The sequence below is a fragment of the Aquila chrysaetos genome, chromosome 9 (genome assembly GCF_900496995.4).
Source record: "Aquila chrysaetos chrysaetos chromosome 9, bAquChr1.4, whole genome shotgun sequence".
Classification (NCBI taxonomy): Eukaryota; Metazoa; Chordata; class Aves; order Accipitriformes; family Accipitridae; genus Aquila; species Aquila chrysaetos.
In genome coordinates this window covers 25,935,487-25,948,871 of record NC_044012.1, presented here as the reverse complement: position 1 = coordinate 25,948,871, position 13,385 = coordinate 25,935,487, and the positions used below count along the sequence as shown (strand labels likewise).

Here is a 13,385-nt window from a genome sequence, read left to right as displayed (position 1 = left end):
GTTAAAACTAAGGTGAAAATGGCAATAACAAAACTTTTAATTGCCAGCTTTTCTGGAGATAAAAAAACCCCAGAATTTAGAGGATACTCACACGATTAAGCAATTCCTTAAGTTTCCCCATGTTTAAAGAAGTTAAGGAATTTTAATCTGTGATTTATTTAACGATTGTAGACAAGAAATTCATCAGGTCCAAGCAAAATGTTAATATGACTGAATAAACAGGCTCAATTTGAAAACAATTAGATAATTTGTTTGCAATCATTATGTAGCTCCGCAGGTAGGAGGTATGATAATAACACATGGTCAGGAAGCAGAGTTCCAGTTCAGTGGCATGAATCCTGAAATATGTCACAGGGTGCAACATTTTCCACTGCTCCACATTCATGCTGGCAGCTAAAGGGGCCTGATGGTCTCTTAAAGACAAGACAGAAACTTTTCAGCTGTCACCTGGCTTCCTGGCAACATGTTTCATAATCAAAGTAGTTTATAGGTGAAAATGTGAAAAAGAAAACATTAGGCAAACATACTGATGCAACATAGCTTTAATGACAGGGAAGCACAGGATATGTGGTGAAGACAGTCACGCAGAGCACAAAGGACATTTCCCTGGGCTTTGGGAGGTGATGCAGCTCCACGCATGCCAGCAAAGTCGATCACTTGGCCATCACCGGGTTGCAGCTTCCCCTGCCAGGCTAGCACAGCCCAGGGCTGCTGGAGCAGGAGACGTTGCCCCTTCAGAAACAACCGGAGCTACAGCTTCCTCCGCCAAATCTCCTGTAACTAGAGTAGCCCCCACCACTCTGAGAGCTCCCCCCACCAAAGCACCGGCCTCCTCCCAAGGAGCCCCCACCATAGGAGCTGCCTCCTCCACAGGAGCCCCCAAAGCCCCCACCGTAGGAGCTGGAGCCAAAGGATCTTCCACCTCTGTATGAGCTCCCAAATGACCTGCTTCCTCCATATGAGCCCCCAGAGCCAAATGAACTACCCCCTCCGTACGAGCCCCCCATTCCTAGGGAACTGCCACCTCCGTACGAGCCCCCCATCCCCAGGGAACTGCCCCCACCATATGAGCCACCCATCCCTAATGAACCGCTTCCTCCATATGAACCCCCAGAACCAAATGAACCCCCTGATTCAACAGAGCCCATTGGCCCTGAAAACCCCCCAATGGGTGATGGGAACGAGGTGCCCACGAAGCTCTCCTGAGGGCAGGAGCTGAGGATGGGGCCTGGGAAGGTGATGACCACGGGCGGTGGGTAGATCACGGCACGAGAGTCCCCACAGGAGGTGACGCAGGGCTGGCTCCAGGCATTAGCGCATGGCTCTGGGCAGGTCACCTCGCAGGGTGAGGAGCATCTACTGCTCATGAGCTGGCCTCCTGAAGACATCTTTTGTGATGTAGATAAACCTGCAGCAGCAGATAAAGCATAAGTACAATGCCCAAATGCCAGAGGGAAAAAAACTTGCTCTGACATGTTTTACAAGCATGAAAAACGGATGGAAGAAGAGCATTTATCTCTTTCCTGCATTTTTCTGAACATGCATGCACTGACACCTGATACTTCCCGAAGTACTTTCTGCTGCTCTAGAAATACTGGTAATCATGGAGAGCAAAGCCAAACTCCATGTGTCTTTGGAAGCAGCTTATCTTCAAGATTTTTTTGGATTATAATACATGGCTCTGGAGCTAACTGACATTATTGAATTGATCCAAGTTCCTGTGAATATGTAGTCTTATAATTCATCAACTGTGTCTACAAAGGCATACATTTAAATGACTATAAAAATTAATGTATAACAAAAGGCAAACGGCATTGCTTATCAGAAAATGTAAGCATTTTCTGCAGAAAAGTAAGTAAGTCCTCAGTTAAATACTGAAAATATTTTCCTAATGATTCATATAGAGAATGAAGGAGATCCAACTCACCAGGTCTGGAGAAGTGTAGATGAAGAGCTGTCACTGACGAAATTGAAGCATTCAGAGAGCTCTTATATACCTCTTCAGACCACCAGTGGGACGTGAGCCATGCTTTGTGCAAGAGCTTCCTACGCGTTGTCAGACTATGTTTTGCTGTATGCATTAGTTCTTTAATTGTTCTAATTGTTCTCTTAGGTGATGTGATCACAACTTTATTCTTAATTCCAAGTCACGTTACAAGCATTACACACCTTGTGTTTTGTTTTATACTCTGACCCTGACAAAGTCACCTAGCAGCTGATATTGTCCCTGGCCCTCACTGGAGTTGAAGCTGGAATGAGTATAGATGCATGTGGGGGTTATATCAAGCCGATAAACAGGTTTAATACACACTATTCCACTTTTCTTCTTCAAAATCTCTGTTGCAAATAGTTAGGTGGTTAATAGAAGTGCTACTGCTTGCCAGTGGTGCTGAAATGTGAGAAACAGCAACAGTGCCCAGGGTTCTTCATGTAAATTGATATTTCTCAACGCAACTGTAGGAAATGAGGAAGATTCACATTAACTTAGGAGTTAACAAAGAATTGCTGACTAGCAAAACTGTCAAATCAAGGGCTGCCCACTGATGCCTGACAGAACTCGTTTGCCTTCTGATGCAAGATCTTAACCATATAAGCTCCCTGTGTTCTATTTTCTAATTGGGCTTGAAAATACCAGAAATCTGGTGATATAAATGATATAAACATGAAATAAACATTATAATGGTATAAACATTAAACATAGAATTTAATATATAAATATAAATATATACCATTTATAATGGTATAAACATTAAACATAAAAATAGGCTGAAAACCCAACCATTTAGATTCGATAGACTGCAGTTGCTTTCCTCCCACAGCTATGACTGAGAGTCAAAATCTAGCATTACTTGAGTTTGCTTTGATATAGAAACAAAACATTTTAAGTTGGGTGTTTGATATCACTGCACACTAACCTGCATGATGTTTCTCTGTTATAACCGCACAAAAATATTGATCACATCTAGTGTTCTCACTACGATTCTGATTATTGACAAAGGAAATTTTGCTTAGAGATATCTCTTGCTATTTATGCACTCTTATCTCTGTCTCCTAATATCTGAGGCTTTTAAGTACTAGTCCAGGAATACTGCTGTGGCTTTCTTGACAAAAATAGTCCTTGCCATTCTTAAGATGCTTTTATTTTGGTTTAGGTTAAATCACCTTTATACAATCTACATGCATCCATTCCATATCCAAAAAGACTTTATTTTTTCTCAAATGATGCCTCCTGGACAACAGCAGTGTGTCTTGCTAGAATATCGCAAGTCTCCTGAAATGTGACAAAAGGAGAAGGATGATAATAAAATTGCTCCATGTTCTCACATGGTGCTTCCTTGCACTTACTTGGATGACAGTGGGCATTTGATTAAGCACTTTGGTAAGCAGTTACTTGGGTGGATGTTAAACAGGAAGAAAAAATGACCTCTCCCATCTGAGGAACTATAAATTTGTAGTTTTCCCAACTCTGTGCAATTCTCAATTTAAATGGAATCTGCTGCAGAACAAAAAATATTTCTCCTGACAATGCCAAACTGATGTTTTCATCTTGCTTACAGGAAAGACTGATGCCTTTACCTGGCTAAGTGAATGGAGCTCAATTCATCTCCACTGCAATTCAAATGAGGTTGGGAGATGGCACTAGTCATAAAATGGATATAAAAACTATTTAAGGATTAAAGTAAGACAAAGGGCGTGTTGCGCATGTTGTATGATGTGAAGCTGATTTACTAATCATTATCAGTTATCAAAACAATTATTACAATTAGAAGTAGCTTATTCAGCAAAATGTTTTGCTGGCTAACTATTATGCCCCATGTACAGAAGTGTGTTGCATATCGTGGTGGCAGTCTGAAGAGGTATATAAAAGCACTGCATTTCCTCCAGGTTCACCAACAACTTCTCTTCAGTCTGGTTTTCTCCGTGAGCCTGGTAAGTACTTTTTCTTTTAAGTTTCTTTATACTAACTGGGATGTTGCTATCAGTGTTTAACTGGGGAATGAATTCTATGTCAGTACTCTGCAATGATTAGCAATATCAGTTTTTTTTTATTTCTTAAGCAGATAAGTTTTTTGTAGCCATTCAGCAGTAACCATTGGTAGATGCAGGTCTTAAAATGTGAGGCTGTGTTCTTCCAAACCACAAAAGGAAAGTGTCAATTAAATGCTGTTAATTTGATAAGGAGGTTACAACTTAACAACATACAGCTTGACATTTATTAAAATATGCGTGTATATACAGACACACACGCACATATATGGCAAGAACCACTGTTGATTTCTGTTTATAACTACAGCGTCTGTCAAACCTGTTTCCAAAAGAACCCAATAGCTGAGATGAATAAATTAGTGATTTGTCCTTAACAGAACTAGAGGTTAGTGGTGGAAGACAATAACATGGTATCGGAATGAAGAAAGGCTAAAGATGCTTTAGAAAGGTATATTCCTTACTGACTGCAAGAGAAGTTGTATCTGTGTCTATATTACTTAGCTTTAACCTCACTGAAGAACAGTATTTCAGATGGAATAAGGTTAGATATCTCCACAAGAGTAGTTCTCATATTTGTAAGAAAATAATCCCTTCTATCAGGAAACATACAGCTTGTACTGTCAAGGAGACTGCATAAAGGCACAGAGCTGCATATACATTTTACTTTTACTCCTTAACCCATGCTGCAGGTTTATCTACATCACAAAAGATGTCTTCAGGAGGCCAGCTCATGAGCAGTAGATGCTCCTCACCCTGCGAGGTGACCTGCCCAGAGCCATGCGCTAATGCCTGGAGCCAGCCCTGCGTCACCTCCTGTGGGGACTCTCGTGCCGTGATCTACCCACCGCCCGTGGTCATCACCTTCCCAGGCCCCATCCTCAGCTCCTGCCCTCAGGAGAGCTTCGTGGGCACCTCGTTCCCATCACCCATTGGGGGGTTTTCAGGGCCAATGGGCTCTGTTGAATCAGGGGGTTCATTTGGTTCTGGGGGTTCATATGGAGGAAGCGGTTCATTAGGGATGGGTGGCTCATATGGTGGGGGCAGTTCCCTGGGGATGGGGGGCTCGTACGGAGGTGGCAGTTCCCTAGGAATGGGGGGCTCGTACGGAGGGGGTAGTTCATTTGGCTCTGGGGGCTCATATGGAGGAAGCAGGTCATTTGGGAGCTCATACAGAGGTGGAAGATCCTTTGGCTCCAGCTCCTACGGTGGGGGCTTTGGGGGCTCCTGTGGAGGAGGCAGCTCCTATGGTGGGGGCTCCTTGGGAGGAGGCCGGTGCTTTGGTGGGGGGAGCTCTCAGAGTGGTGGGGGCTACTCTAGTTACAGGAGATTTGGCGGAGGAAGCTGTAGCTCCGGTTGTTTCTGAAGGGGCAACGTCTCCTGCTCCAGCAGCCCTGGGCTGTGCTAGCCTGGCAGGGGAAGCTGCAACCCGGTGATGGCCAAGTGATCGACTTTGCTGGCATGCGTGGAGCTGCATCACCTCCCAAAGCCCAGGGAAATGTCCTTTGTGCTCTGCGTGACTGTCTTCACCACATATCCTGTGCTTCCCTGTCATTAAAGCTATGTTGCATTCAAACTCAAGCCTTTTTTTTTTTTTTTTTCCTTGTAACTCTTGTTTTCAAGTAATCTTTTGGGTAATTCAGCAATAGCCCTGTGAAATCTGTGAGTGTCCTGGAGGAGAATCTGGCCTCTTTATCACACTGTCACATTGTGTTTGATGAGGGGAACATAAATTTCGCACCACATCCTTTAGTATTTGCTAGTAGTGTCACCTGGCATAGAATCAAACTGGTAAATCAGCTGATGCCTCCCTAGAAATATGACCTAGTGGCAGACATGCTGCTCCTGAAAACAGGAACATACAATATCAGTTTTAATTAATTGTAACATAATAATTCTTTCATGTGAAGGGCTCTGGTTTTTAGATTTTTCTTAAAGAAACACTGAATATTTATATTTGTGTGCACACATGTCCTTCAGGTCTCTCTTAGTGCTCCCTGCTCCTTTTAATTGTTATGAAGATACTTCCCTGTAACATGACTCATCCTTATGAATCTCGTCGTCGGTCTACTCTGCCGACTAACTTGAAGCACATAGAGGCGTCTGTGTAAAACCTAATGTGAATAAGAGAAAAGACAAAAACGGAGATACAAAATTAATACATATGATTTGCTGCTGTCTCTTCTATGCCTATGAAGGTCTGGAAGGCAAGGGAGAGAAAAGCAAGGCAAAAGCAATGAGTCCTTACAGACTTCACCTGCCTAGTGAAAGCAACAATGGCAGGAAGGTGAATCACAGATGTCTGCCCAGGTTTTGAGATCATGGAAAGAAAGTCTTTTGATGCCAAAAGGAGCTACACTAGCTAACTTGAAGCTAGGTCTACTGTGTTTATAAGAACTGTAGACAAAATTTAAATGTCAATATAGACATAACTGTACAGTTTATTACATAATTGTATAGCCTTCAATATATTTTTTTAAATTTAATCAGAAACCTTGTGATACATTCTTTTCTCTTGGCATATGTGCACATAGGTTATCTTTTGCCACTATTTGTGGTATTCTATCAATTGGAATGAAAACATGGAAGCGACAAGTTTTGAGACTGGGTGCTGGTGCCACATTGCACTTTAAGTCACAACAGATATTTTGTATTCTCGTGCTTACAGATTTTTTGGCCAGGAGGGATCTTCTGGACAATATGAACCAGAAAATATTACCCAGTACTTTCTCTTAACTCCATAATTTCTCTTTAAACTATCATAAACCTTTTGACTGAACACCCACTTTTGATTTAAAGTCAGTAAGGATTCACTCATCTCTGCTAAATTATTCCAATAGTTAATTATAGTTATAATTAAATGCTTGCACGTTCTTCCTTCTCTAATTACAGTGTTTCCTAATTAGAGAAATCTCCCCCTGCCGCCCTGTGGTTACTTGCATTTGTTTAAATGTCTTCTTGGTCTTATTTCAAAGAAACTTTCCAGCACATTTGATTTGTTTATCTTAGAGAGGCTAATAAGAAGGAATCTAAAATATTAAAACATTACTTCAAGGAGAACGGCAATAAAATCCCCTTTATTCAGTGGAAGAACAAGAGATGAAGTCATCATCTTAAATTGCAATAAAGATGACTGAGATTAGTTTTAGGGAAAAATCCACCCTACTTTCCAATTGCAGGAGCAGCCAGGTGCTGACAGATTTGCAAGTAAGATGATGGAATCCCAGTACTGGAACACTTTTAAGAACAGCTTAGACAATTTTTTTCTAGGAATAATTCAGAGGAGTCTATAAGTTGGGCAACCTCACCAATTCTCTTCCACAATGATTTCCTATAACTCTGTTTTTTCCCAAATGATTTTTTTTAAGCCTTTGGCATTGCTCAGCACTGTTTTTGAAGAATTTTGACCTTCTAAAGCAATTCATATTCATTTCATTTAACTGTTCACAACAGCATTTGCTACTTCACCAGTTTGAAGTCTGAAATATTTTACCAACAGCAATTGTACAATTAATTACTTATCACTGATTTTATACATGTAAATAAATAAATACGTATAAGAGAATAAATGCATATATGCATGTGAAAGTTGGGCTCACTCAAAAGCTCCCTCTGGAGCTGCTCTGGCTAAGCGAGCTCATGCCAGGAGGGTGAGAGTGGCTCCTCCTGCAGCATGCTCCTACCATGAGGCTTCGTGGGAAATGCCTCTGAGTCAGAAACATAGCAAAAAATAGACACCTGAAACTGGAAATGCCTCTTAGACAGCCAAATACAGGGCAAAAGCTACGGGAGGATGCTGCCATGAGAGCTGAGCGTTAGCAAGAGTGCAGGAGGAGTCATGGCAAAAATTGCCTGGCAGGATTGGCACTGCTGAAGGGAGCTGGAGATGAATGCCAGCCACTCCACACTTTTCCAAAGCTGCTAGAGGTTGATGTGTTGGGCTGCACCTATAAGAACAGCACCTGACAGATACTATTCAAATCAGCTCTCAGCAGCACGTCTCATCTCCCCTGCATAGCTCCAGAACAGTGGGTAAAAGTTAGGTGTGTAGCTCTGGCTGGGTAGCAGTTCTGGTTGTCACCATGATCGTGGGACCTCCCAGCCCAAACAATGTGTACATGCACACATTGAACAGTTTCTGGGTTCATTTCCCCTCCCTCATTTCCATGTGTATACAACATTTTTTGCTTATTATTGTTGCAACTCCTATGCTATCAATTATCTCTTGGAAGCAGAGTGATTTTGGAGGATCCTCTTGGCAAGAACACTTACTGGAAATGTTCTGAGGAAATGCTTTCAGGTAGTTTTGCAAACACCCACTAATGTTTTATATATCCAAAGTATTGTGGCGCTATGATGTTAATAACAGGCTGCCAGTATTAAACTCCACAGTATTGAATCATAGCGTCACTTTAAAATATATATGTCAGGGCCACCCATGTGGTTCTCTGAATCAGGCAATGATAAACACCTTGGGAATTTGGATCCCTTTGGTTTTTTTTCATTAAAAGCCAGGTCTGCATTTGTTATCCTGATCACACTATTTAAAACAAGTTGGCCAAATAGTCACTTTTCCAAATCAGGGCATATTTGTTGATTTAGATAGTGTTATACTTATCACCTGAGGGGTTTGGGTCTGTGCTTCAAACATGGCATGAATTGCTGCTTCATGACAGCAGGTCAAGTTGGGCAAAAATCGGTACTGTAACTCTCAATCCTCTGTATCACTGAAGCTCTCCTGAGCAATCTTAAATAAATCAGTTGCTCCTCTTTTTCCTGGCCCACTGGTATGTTAAACAGTGAATGACCATCTTTGCTTGCTTTGCCAGAGCATTGTTCACTTACCGTGAGTTTCCCAGAGCACACTTCTCCACGCTCGTAAGTATTTTTCTGATGCAGCTGTGACCATAACCACTGTGAAAGGGACTCAGGATAGAGTGATTTATTCCAAACCAGACTGAGCAATTCCTGGATCCCTCTCACCATCCCACTTTAACCAAAATGAGCTTTCTCCCCCTATGTTTCTTTCTGGGCTTGGCCAGCGATCATATTGCAAAGGAAGAGACCTCTCATGCTAAACTGTGGCTATGGCTGCCAGGTCAAGCCCTGACACTGTTTTATATTCTTGCCTTGGAAGAGACTGGAACATCAAATGAGGAGCCAGGCCACCACAGGCAATGCTGTGCTCTGCTAGGAGTGTCTCTCCAAGGCAATCCTGACACTACAGTCATGCAGTGACTACAGTTTCTATAAACATGTCCTAACAAGCTTTAAACTAGCAAGCACACTTACTGCTAATACTAGGTTAGGCTCTTATGCATTCTTGGAGGTCATGATGTTAAGCAAGGAAAACAAACTCCTGTTTTCTAAGGAACTGCATGGATAAGTCCTGCAGAACCTCTGACCAGCTGCAGCACTGACAGGGCTCCGGTGCAAGCCTGAGTTCAGTCCTGAGGGCTGCCTTCACACCGTCAGGGCTGCAAGAGCGGGTTTGATGCTTAAAACCATGAAATGAAAGGAATCCGGGGATGGGACTGTGCAAGTCACGTGCTGGTGAGAATAGGGTAATCAACACAAACAGTAAGCAAAACAATTACTGTAATTACATGTCAAATTTTGTTTGGGGAGTAATGGAACCTAACGCACAAATATGACGTTATTTTCTTGCATCAGCCTGGTGGTCCAGGAAGGTATATAAAACCATTCATGATTCAGAAACCTTCCAGCAGGTTCTCTTGACTTCTCCTCGGTGAACTGAGTAAGTTGGATTCTGATATAACTTCTTGCTAAAAAAAAAGAAGTATAATTTTTGAAATCTTTGTGTTTACCTCAGGGATGAATTTTGGATTAATATTCTTTGATTCTGTACAATATTGAGGAGTTTATTTTCATGAAAGAGTCATTTGCTAATTATTCATTCAGAGGCACTGATGGATTGAGATTTAAAAATACATTTGAAATCTAGATATTAACAACATCTACTTCCATTACTTTATGGAAATTTAATGCATATAGCCTTTAGGTAACCTTAAAATATCTTAGCCAGCAGAATACATCTGGCAGTGGTTTTCTGACCTTGTGGCTTCCAATTTTTATCTAATGTTGGACAGAGGTATCATGTATAAATATTGAGATAGGCCATATAAATAATGAGATAGTGAGATAGCTGCAGTCACCTTTCAGACTGGAGCCAGCAATTAGGACACAACGTCTCTGTGGATGTGGCCCTACAGAGTTCCTGGTCTGACTTTGGAAATGCCCCACCTGGGACCCTCTTGGGCACTCACTGTCAGTCTGAATGGCCAGGGCTCTGCTAAATCGTCTGTCAGTACAGCTATGCAGAAGAAATGGGAACCCAGAAAATGTCTACTTAAGGTGTATATTCCTTGGGAAGTTGTTTTGGGTGTTTTTGTTCTCTTTATGCAAAGCAGTGGTCTTATGCAAACATTCCACAGGCTGTGTAAGAATATATTATGCACTATAAATGCTTCGTACTGCACATTATGTGTTCAGGTCTGTTTTTCAGCTCTCCGTTTTCTCTGGCTTTATTTCTGCTGAGGGATTTGCAGGTCAATTCAAGAACATAGAATTAATTGATGTAGTAGAATGAAAGAGTGGGAACTTGAAGGTAGTGTCTAGATTAGGGTTTAAGGTCAGAAGTTCAGGTGAATAATGGGTATTTTGGCATTGTGTCTAAAACAACAAAAGAAAAAAAAATCCAAGAAAAATTGCTTGAGTCAAACTGAGCCCCACCCAGGCTTTTCAAATATGTAGCTCAGACAAAAAATAAGTAATCACCTTGTCTGAAACGGAAATATTCCATTTAATTTGAAACAACATATTAACTAGCTCCTTCATGTGTTGCTTTGATTTGGGATTTGGATAAGTTTAGAATGACATCCTGAAATGTAGTTTTAAGACATTTTCCAAATTATCTTCCCACTCTTCAATTTATTTCAAAAGAAAGAAGGAAGGTGTAGAATTCAGTCCAGGTTTATGAACAGTTTTACTCCCTCTGAAATTTAAATTTAGGGGGTCTGCTTTCAGGTTTTTGCTGGGCTTCAGCTTTTTCCTTGTGATCTTGCAAAAGGATCTTATTTGTTGAATCTTCTAAGTAAGCCTGATACTAAATATGCTGTATTAAATCCACCTGCTACAAACAAACTGCGCTAAAAGCCATAGTACTTGGTATCCTTGTGGAATCGACTCCCTCATGTACAACATAGGGATTATATACCTCTTTCTGCTCTTTGTCTGCTTAGCCCAGAGAATATGTAAATTTGATAGAGTAAAACCTCTCATGTGTTTTCCATTTCTACAACTCTTGGTGCTGTGTTACCCTAATTTTACTGAATTCCACCTCTGGAGTCCAAACTACATAGAAGAAAGCAGATAATATATAAGCAGCAGCCCCAAAGAGGTTGTTTGCTGTCTGCAGGAAGGAATTGGGTTCTGAAAGGTCCCAGAGGAGAAGAGCAAAGCAAAGCAGAACAGGATGGATGTCGATCTGTCTAACAACTTGTGTCTCTTCAGGGTTCACCTTAGCTTAGCTCAAGTGTTGATCCTGTCCTACTGGCTCCTTTGGTTTTATATTTGCTCCTTCCTGTACCTTGCAGGTCTACAGCACAGCTCAGAGATGTCCTGCGAGAAAACTCTGTGCACTGAGCCATGCTCTGTCCCGTGTGATGTGAAATGCCCCGAGCCCCGTGCCGCTGCCTGCAATGAGCCCTGTGTCATCACCTGCCCAGATTCCCGCGTGATTATATTCCCACCTCCTGTGGTTGTGACCTTCCCAGGACCCATCCTCACCACCTACCCGCAGGAAACTATTGTGGGCTCCACGGAGTCAGCCGAGCTGGCTGGCTCCTTAGAGTCGGCCGTGGGGATTGCTTCGGCGCAGAAGGGTGCTGAGTGCGTAGAGCCTTGCATCGATCGGTGTGCCCCGCAGTTTGCGACAAAGTGCGAGCCCCAGTGTGTTCCTCAGTGTGCTGCCCAGTGTGCTCCCCCGTGCGCTCCCCAGTGCGCTCCCCCTTGCGCTCCCCAGTGTGTGCCAGAGTGCTCCTATACCTATTCCACCCACTGGAAGCATCCTTGCCAGAGGGGCTTCTGTAAGAAGATCTAATCAGCTTAAAACAAAGAATAGTCACGGGAAAAGAGCAAGCAAAGATGTGAAAGAATATGGCATGTGATCTAGAGGCATGGCTACCGGAGAGGGAAGCACCCCTGAAAACCAGGACCCTACATTTATTTCCTATATAGCGCTTTAGCTTAGATTAATGCTTTCTTTATTCTTGTGGCTTTGCATCTTATGTCTGTGCTTTTAACTTTCTCTACCCAGTTTGACATTGACCATGGTTTTAAAACAAAGCACACATAGGGATTTGAATGTCAGACTCAGCAAGAGTGAGGAAAGTGAGCATGTTGATGAAATGTGTCACACTGGAATAGGTAATTGGTTTTAGCTTTTCTTATCTCTAGAAATATGCTCTTTCTAGTCTGCATTATTCTTTCTGCAAATGTTTACTCCACTTTGCATCTACATTAAAATGCTGCTGCATCAAACCATCGGCCTTCTGAATCTTCTTTTTCCTCTGCTACTTATTTGCAATACTCTCTTGGTGACACTCAGCCTTGTATAGAGGAACAGAAGATGGCCTGGAGACTCTTCCTAGACCACTCAAAACATCATGCTCAGGTAAAATTAAGGATTTGGTTCTGCTCTGCAGGCCCCTGTGTGAAAACGCCACATTTTATGTCAGTTGTAAAATCCAGGTTGCAGTCTGGAAACCAGTGAGCAGAAGCCCCATTCACAGAAACATGGTTCTGCATTTTCTAGGTATATGCCTCTAGATTATGGCAAAATGTATATTTTTAGAGTATCCTGTTCTAACTCATAACCAGTCCTATTTGGAGGCCTTCTTTTCTATAAACAAACTGAACTGAGCCAGGTTCAAGATATTCTTCATATTTCTGCATCAAAACTTTTTCAGCCTGCTTTTGCAAAGAACTCTTTTTAACATGTAAGTGTTAACAGTCACATGTGGACCTGGAGCACCAGTTTCTTACTTGCTGCTGGATGTCCTGGTCAAAGCTCCAGGTACCTACATCTGCCTGGCTGGTGCCAGCAGTGAATCCCTCTAGGCAGACGCCATTTAGGACGTCAGGTGTGTCCTGCTGATGCCAAGCAATTTCAGATGCTGTTTTTATGCTAAAGATTATGTTAATTTCATTCTTCCATAATGGCTACGTACATATGTTTGCTTATTTAACTCATGGTCTTTTGGTGCCTAAGAAATACCATGTCATTCTTGCAATTATACCCACCCAGAAATATCCCAAGACTTCCGCAGAACAAAGGGAGTCAGGGTGCTTCACAGACATGCACTGATGTATTACACATG

At 42.1% G+C, this 13,385-nt stretch overlaps 3 long non-coding RNA genes across 3 annotated transcripts; 2 read left to right on the top strand and 1 right to left on the bottom strand.

The window, feature by feature from the left end:
• Positions 1-524: 524 nt before the first annotated feature.
• Positions 525-1,974, bottom strand: LOC115345991. Its single transcript, XR_005933177.1, has 3 exons — positions 1,928-1,974; positions 1,025-1,408; positions 525-988 (listed from the first exon to the last, which is right to left on the bottom strand). It is a non-coding gene; the product is annotated as an uncharacterized LOC115345991 (long non-coding RNA).
• A 1,913-nt stretch (positions 1,975-3,887) lies between these two features.
• On the top strand, positions 3,888-5,560 carry LOC115345992. Its single transcript, XR_003924983.1, has 3 exons — positions 3,888-3,930; positions 4,677-5,060; positions 5,097-5,560. It is a non-coding gene; the product is annotated as an uncharacterized LOC115345992 (long non-coding RNA).
• Positions 5,561-9,593: 4,033 nt separating this feature from the next.
• LOC115346145 lies at positions 9,594-12,927 on the top strand. Its single transcript, XR_003925030.1, has 2 exons — positions 9,594-9,742; positions 11,601-12,927. It is a non-coding gene; the product is annotated as an uncharacterized LOC115346145 (long non-coding RNA).
• The last annotated feature ends 458 nt before the right edge of the window (positions 12,928-13,385 follow it).